Raw genomic sequence first — 7,847 nt, 5'->3', positions numbered from 1 at the left:
TGGACTACGGACCGCTGGGTTCAGCTGGCTACCAGTAAGGTGTCCCATTCCTTCTTACATGTTCCGGACTGCCCATAGCCTCTGCTGGGCCATGACCTGCTCACCAAACTAAAAGCACAAATCCATTTTGAGGAAGGATGGGCCCGAATAACTGGCCCCCACGGAACTCCCCTTCAAGTTCTAACCCTTCAATTAGAGGATGGATATAGACTATATGAACTGGGACAGGACAAGCCACAATCCCTAGAAATAGACACTTCGGTCACGAATTTTCCACTGGTTTGGGCAGAGACTGGTGGAATGGGGTTGGCGCTCCAACAGCCCCCCTTAATTATTCAGTTAAAGGCCACTGCAACTCAGTCTCCATAAAACAATACCCTGTCACACGAAGTTTATCAAGGCATAAGGCCTCACATTACAAGGCTTCTGGATCAAGACATCCTAGTCCCCTGCTGGTCGCCTTGGAATACACCTCTTCTGCCTGTTAATAAACCCAGCACTGGAGATTATAGGCCAGTACAAGATTTGAGAGAGGTCAACAAGAGGGTAGAAGATATTCATCCTACTGTTCCAAACCCTTATAATTTGCTCAGTACACTGCCCCCTACACATACTTGGTATACGGTTTTAGACCTGAAGGATGCCTTCTTTTGCCTCTGTCTGAGCCCGAAAGCCAACCCTTATTTGCCTTTGAGTGGAAAGACCCTGAAATAGGGCTTTCAGGACAATTATCTTGGACAAGACTGCCTCAAGGGTTTAAAAACAGCCCAACACTCTTTGATGAGGCCTTACATCGGGACTTAGCTGACTTTCGAGTTCAGCACCCCACCCTCATACTCCTGCAGTACGTAGATGATCTCCTCCTAGCGGCCACTTCTGAAACTGCATGCCAACAGGGAACTGAATCCCTCTTACAGACTTTGGAACGATTGGGCTATCGAGCCTCTGCCAAAAAGGCTCAAATTTGCCAGACCCAGGTTACTTATTTAGGATAACAGCTACGGTATGGACAGCGATGGCTGACCCCGGCCAGGAAACAGACTATGGCCAGCATCCCTGCCCCCAAGAATGGCCGACAGCTACGAGAGTTCTTGGGGACGGCGGGATTCTGTCGCCTCTGGATTCCTGGGTTTGCTGAAATGGCAGCCCCTTTGTACCCCTCACTAAACCGGGGGTGCTCTTCCAGTGGGGACCAGAGCAACAAAAAGCATTTGAAAACATCAAACAGGCCTTATTGTCCTCCCCTGCCTTGGGTCTCCCTGATATTACCAAACCTTTTGAACTGTTCATAGACAAGAAACATGGGTATGCTAAAGGGGTCCTAACGCAAAGGTTGGGACCCTGGAACCGCCCTGTAGCCTACCTGTCTAAGAAATTGGACCCTGTGGCCTCCGGCTGGCCACCATGCCTGAGGATGGTGGCAACTATTGCTGTCCTGACCAAGGATGCTGGAAAATTGACCTTGGGACAGACACTCTCCATCCTAGCACCCCACACAGTGGAGGCCTTGATAAAGCAGTCCCCGGACCGCTGGCTCTCTAATTCCCGCATGACCCACTACCAAGCCTTGTTACTGCATGCAGAGCGGGTTCAGTTTGGGCCCGTAGTCGCTCTCAACCCTGCCACCTTGCTTCCTCTACCAGAGGAGGCAGAACAGCATGACTGCCTACAAATCCTCGCAGAAGTACATGGAACCAGGCCGGACCTATCGGACCTGTTTCTTCAGAATGCTGACCACACATGGTACATGGATGGCAGCAGCTTCTTGGCAGATGGAGAGCTAAAGGCCGGAGCCGCGGTCACTACGGAGGACAAAGTGATTTGGGCGATAGCCCTGCCTGCTAGTACCTCTGCACAACGAACTGAACTCATCACCTTGACTCAGGCGCTTAAGATAGCAAAAGGTAAGAGGCTAAATGTATATACAGACAGCCATTATGCCTTTGCCACAGCACACATCCACAGGGAGATCTACCGGAGGCGGGGGCTGCTCACATCTGAGGATAAGGATATCAAAAATAAGGCTGAAATTCTGGCCCTCTTAGAATCCCTATTCTTGCCCAAAAGCCTGAGTATTATGCATTGTCCAGGACACCAGAAAGGGCATAACCCAGAGGCACGAGGAAACCGGCTGGCCGATGACATGGCGCGAGAAGCGGCCATGAGCAAACAAATTTTGCCCTTAAATAGCCCAGACCAAACTACGTCTCCACCAGTGGGACAAACCAGTTGGGTTTATACCCATGAGGACATAGTGCTCCTAGAAAAAATGGGGCCCATCTACTACCCTCAACTAGAACAGTGGGTCTACAAAGGAAAGACAGTTATGCCAAAAAATATGACTTTTGAATTGATCTCCTTTCTACATAAATTGACCCATTTGGGGTTTAAGAAGATGAAAACCTTACTAGATCGAGAAGAGATAAATCTGTGTTTTTTGAATCGGGACAAAGCAATACAAATGGTGACTGAGAGTTGCAAAGCGTGCGCTCAGGTTAACCCGGGAAGGGCCATGATTGGACAAGGAGTTCGTCCTAGAAGACACTGCCCCGGCATCCATTGGGAAATTGATTTTACTGAAATTAGACCAGGTATGTATGGATACAAGTATCTTCTAGTGTTTGTAGACACCTTCTCAGGATGGGTCGAAGCCTTCCCCACAAAGCACGAGACTGCAAAAATGGTCACCAAGAAGCTCCTCAAGGAAATCTTTCCCAGGTATGGCATGCCTCAAGTGTTGGGGTCGGACAACGGACCTGCTTTCGTCTCCCAAGTAAGTCAGTTGGTGGCCAAATTACTGGGGATTGATTGGAAATTACATTGTGCCTATAGAACCCAGAGTTCAGGTCAGGTAGAATGCATGAATAGAACAATTAAGGAGACTTTATCCAAACTTACACTTGCAACTGGCTCAAAGGACTGGGTGGCCCTCCTTCCCCTAGTTCTATATCGGGCCCGGAACACCCCAGTCCCCCATGGTCTAACTCCCTTTGAAATAATGTATGGAGCACCACTCCCATTTGTCCATTTCTTTGATTCAAACATTGCTGATTTTGCTGACAGCTCCTCTCTGAGGGCCCATCTGCAGGCCCTACAGAGAGACGTCTGGAAACCTCTGGCTGCTGCTTACCAGGACAAGCTTGAGCATCCGGTGGTGCCACACACATTCTAGATTGGAGACACCATGTGGGTGCGCAGACACCAGACAAAGAATCTCGAGCCACGGTGGAAAGGACCCTACACCATCCTCCTGACTACCCCGACAGCCCTAAAGTTAGACGGGATCACGGCTTGGATCCACGAGTCACACGTCAAGGCAGCCCAGTCTGAGGAATTGACTAATCACAACCCTACACCCCAGACATAGAAAGTCCAGCGCACCCCAAACTCCTTAAAGTTAAAACTGTTAGTGGCTCCTCCTAGTCCTTTGGTGGCCCGGAGTCAGTGGGGGAATAAGCCCCCACCTCACTTATAACATTACCTGGACACTCACTAATCTCATGACAGGAAGGCTGGCTAATGCTACCTCCGTAAGGGGGACACTGGCCGACGCCTTCCCTCCCTTATACTTTGACCTTTGTGATGTGGTGGACTACAAGTGGGAGCCTGGCACTACCTATAACTGGCATCCCTCAACCACCTACTATGGTTGCGGCCCGGCTTCCCACAGCAAGGGGATCTACGTTTGCCCTGGTCACAGAGTGAGCCAGGAGTATGGAGGGCCGGGGAGTGGATACTGAGCCCAGTGGGGATGTGAGACCACCGGGGATGCGTATTGGAAGCCATCCTCCTCTTGGGACCTGAACACTCTGAAACGAGACGGTCGGTCTCCTTACACCTTGTGTAAACGGGACGGGAAATGCAATCCCCTCATCCTCCACTTCACCAACTCAGGTAAGAGAGCAACTTGGGACAGGCCCAAATCTTGGGGCTTGCGCTTATATGTTACAGGGACCGACCCGGTGGGCCTGTTCTCTCTAAATAGACAGGTCTCTCCCCTGGCCACTCGACCCATTGGACCCAACATAGTTTTACCAGATCAGAAGCCTCCCTCAATCCCGGCACAGGCCCAACCCCCGTCATTGCCTAAGGTCACTCAGGCCCCTGGTAACAACCCTACAAAACCCTCCTCCACGACGGGGGGCTCCACCATTCTGATCTCCCCGTCGCCAGGCACCGGGGATCGATTATTAAATTTGGTGACTGGTGCATATCTGGCTCTCATATGCAGACCCTTCTAGGACTCAGGAGTGCTGGTTGTGCCTCGTTTCCGGTCTGCCCTATTATGAAGGGGTGGCGGGCATTGGAAATTATACCAACCTGACCGCTGCCCTGGACAGCTGTGCCAATACTCCTAACCACAAACTAACTCTGCCCGAGGTCTCGGGACTAGGGCTCTGCTTGGGGAATGTACCCCACACACACCAGACCCTCTGCAACACCACTCAGAGGGTTCCCACTGGGAACTACTTCCTGACAGCCCCAAGAGGCACGTATTGGGCCTGCAACACTGGACTAACACCCTGCATCTCGGCCACAGTCCTCAATCAATCCTCTGACTATTGTGTATTAGTAGAAATTTTGCCCAAAGTCACCTACCATGAATCCGAGTATATATACTTGTTTTTCGAGAGACAGACTCAATTCTGACAAGAGCCTGCCACCCTGATCTTAGCTTTACTCCTAGGAGGAATCACCTTGGGGGGAGTGGCTGCAGGTATAGGGACCGGGACCACTGCACTCATAGAAACTGGTCATTTCCGTCAGCTACAAACAGCCATGAATGCAGATCTTAAAGCTATAGAAGAGTCTGTGAGCGCATTAAAAAAGTCCTTGACATCGTTGTCTGAGGTGGTCCTCCAAAACAGACGGGGGTTAGATATGTTGTTCCTCCGAGAGGGTGGATTGTGCGCTGCTCTAAAAGAAGAGTGTTGTTTCTATGCAGACCATACTGAAATAGTAAGAGATAATATGGCTAAGCTTCGAGAACGCCTGACCCAGAGACAAAAGCTGTTTGATTCCCAACAGGGGTGGTTCGAGAGGTGGTTTAACCAATCCCCTTGGTTTGTTACCCTCCTGTCTACCCTGATGGGACCCCTACTTATTCTTCTCCTAATTCTTCTTTTTGGACCCTGTATCCTTAATAGGCTGGTACAGTTCATGAGGGATAGACTTTCAGTCATTCAGACCCTCGTACTGAAACAACAGTTCCATAGGCTGAGACAACAAGAGACAAAGATTTCTTAACCAAGTTGAGTGAAAGATTTCATTGCCTGACAATGAGAAAGAGGAATGTGGAAAGCCCCGGGAGAGGTCCCACACCCTGGTGGGGGCCCGAGTCAGCCGTTATGTTCCAGGAAGGCAGCTAGGGAACTTGCCCCCGGGCTGAACCCTCGCCACATTAGAATCCACCAATTATATCCCTGTAACCATGCATCTGCTTCTGTATGCTTGCTTCTGCTCCCCAGAACCCTATAAAAAGTCCATCCTTGGTTCCGCTAGGTGCGCCAGTCCCCCGAGTTGCCTGAAGGGCCCACAGGTGCCTGTGTATCCTGACAATAAACCAAATCCTCTTGCTGATTGCATCCTGTGCTCTCGGTCTGGTCATTGAGTTGGAGGGTCCACTTCCCGAGGGAAAGTTCTCACTGAGAACTTTTCAATCTACCATACAGAAGTAAGTTTTCTTTTCTGGAGCTTTCTGATATCTGCTGTACTTAGTGTGGGGAGAGATTAGCAACAGGTGGCATGCTGGGGAGATCCACATACTCTGCAACTGGATGGTAGGAATGGAACAATGAACACAGTAGCTACCTAATGAGCTAAGTTCAGAAAATATTTCTGAAATAAAGAAGGGCTTCAGTTTACTTTGGAAAAACTGCATCGTGTACCAGTGAGATGGATCAGCTGAGGAGAGAGTCTGCCAGAAAAGTGCGATAACCTGAACTCGATCCTCAGGTCCCACAGAGGAAGGACAGAATTGCCTCTGAAAGGCACCTTCCAAATTTTTGTATTTTAATCTCTGCTTCTCGGGTAATACCCACACTAATCTCCCATCAGTAACATATACCACAGCAAAACCAAGCACTAATGTCCAAAAGAAGAACAAACAAGTGTGAGGAGGGGGAAGGGAAGCCTCAAAAGTGAGCTTATTAGGAGGGGACTTCACCCAAATAGCAGGGAAAAGGAGATGGGGACACCCAGACAGATGCTCATTTACAAGAGGTCACAGACAAAGAGGACAAAATCAGACCACCATTGTTTTTTTTTTTTTTCAAAATAAGACGTTGCCTGGCCCAGATCCCTAGCACCTGCTGGCCAGCAGACAAGAAAAGCTGTTGTGCTCTCATCTCTCCTAGCAGACACAGGCTTGGCACATAAGAAGAAAGAATAAGAAAATTTCGCCTGCTCTACACTGTGGTGGAGCTGGATGCAGAACATATCTTGCTGACCTTTGCATGTGCAACTACTTTGCTTATCACCCGGTTTGAGTAACTGTTCTTTGTTCTGTCCCTGTGATGTTTATTTAAGCCCCTACTTGTTCTTTCTAGCCATTGCGTCCTACAGAGAGTACTCCAGGAAACCTGCGGCCCAAGCCATACCAGAGGTGTTTCAAATACAGATGCTTCATCAATTCTGACAAACTTTTAAAAATAATGAGGACCTAAAGACCCAACCCTTCTCCTGATTTAGTAGCTCTGTTCCAGAAACCAGGGGGCCATAAAACCTTCTGGCATCCCCTTATCTCCTAGAGCCATAGAACAATCCTATAACTTGCGGTACATTCCCCTTTGACATCCCCTCATCCCCTGGGGCTCACAGCCTCTGCCTTTAAATACTCTTTCTCCCAGCCTCTCGGGGTAGACACCTCTGTCTCCTGCGTGGGATATGTGTTGGCCCAGAGATCTCTGTAATAGGTCTTCATAATAAATCTTGCCTTTGCTTATTACATCCAAAATGGTCTCTCTGTGTCTGGGGTCCGCGATTTCCCAAGGCTTGAGTAAGGGTCACTCTGCGTGGGATCTTTCACAATGGGGAGAAGATTTTGGTGAAGTCACCTGATTCCTGAGTACATGATTAGGCAGCTGTCCTTGGGGCATTGGAATTAGCATCAAGATACAGATAACTCAAGGGCAAACCACAGCATTTCCCCCCTTTTTGTCCAGTTAAAAAACCTTTTCACTTATATATAAATTGAGTACAATTATTACCATTCTTCAATTAATAAAGCCTATGATATACTCAACACCCAGGCCATCACTATATCAGTTAAACAGAACATTCAGTCTTCTCTTCCAGCTTAAGAAAGGCTTAAAATCTATATTATATCTTGGCTAGCTTGTATACTATCTGATAACTATCCAATAAAATATGTATATTAAGAGTTAAACAGCCTGATAAGCTATGAGACTATAATCAGTCATTTGGTTAAATTTTAAGTTGTCTTTTCTTTCTTTATTTCTTCCCTGACTAAGTTTTCATTGAGTAGAGAATTATACACATTCAATGAGTATGTGGGTTTTCTGTTGGTTTTGATGTTATTGAAGACTAGCCTTATTCTATGGTGGTCTGATAGAATTCGTGGGATTATTTCAATCTTTTTGTACTTGTTGAGGCTTGTATTGTGCCTGACTATATGGTCAATATTGGAGAATGTACAATGATGTGCTGAGAAGAAATTAAGTTATATTCTTTTGTTTTACATTGAAATATTCTGTAGATATCTGATAAATTCATTTGGTTCTTACTTTCTGTTAGTTTCACTGTGTCTCTGTTTAATTTCTGTTTCCATGATATGCCCATTGATAAGAGTAGGATGTTGAAATATCCCAATATTATTCTCTGAGTTT

At 47.7% G+C, this 7,847-nt stretch overlaps 1 pseudogene; it reads left to right on the top strand.

Annotated features, from left to right (window-relative positions):
• Nucleotides 1-1,068: 1,068 nt before the first annotated feature.
• Envl-ps7 (MLV-related proviral Env polyprotein-like, pseudogene 7) lies at nucleotides 1,069-5,247 on the top strand (annotated as a pseudogene).
• Nucleotides 5,248-7,847: the final 2,600 nt, after the last annotated feature.

The sequence above is a fragment of the Rattus norvegicus genome, chromosome 13 (genome assembly GCF_021556685.1).
Source record: "Rattus norvegicus strain SHRSP/BbbUtx chromosome 13, alternate assembly SHRSP_T2T, whole genome shotgun sequence".
NCBI lineage: Eukaryota > Metazoa > Chordata > Mammalia > Rodentia > Muridae > Rattus > Rattus norvegicus.
The sequence above is the reverse complement of the archived record's forward strand: the minus strand, read 5'-3'. Positions and strand labels throughout refer to the sequence as shown.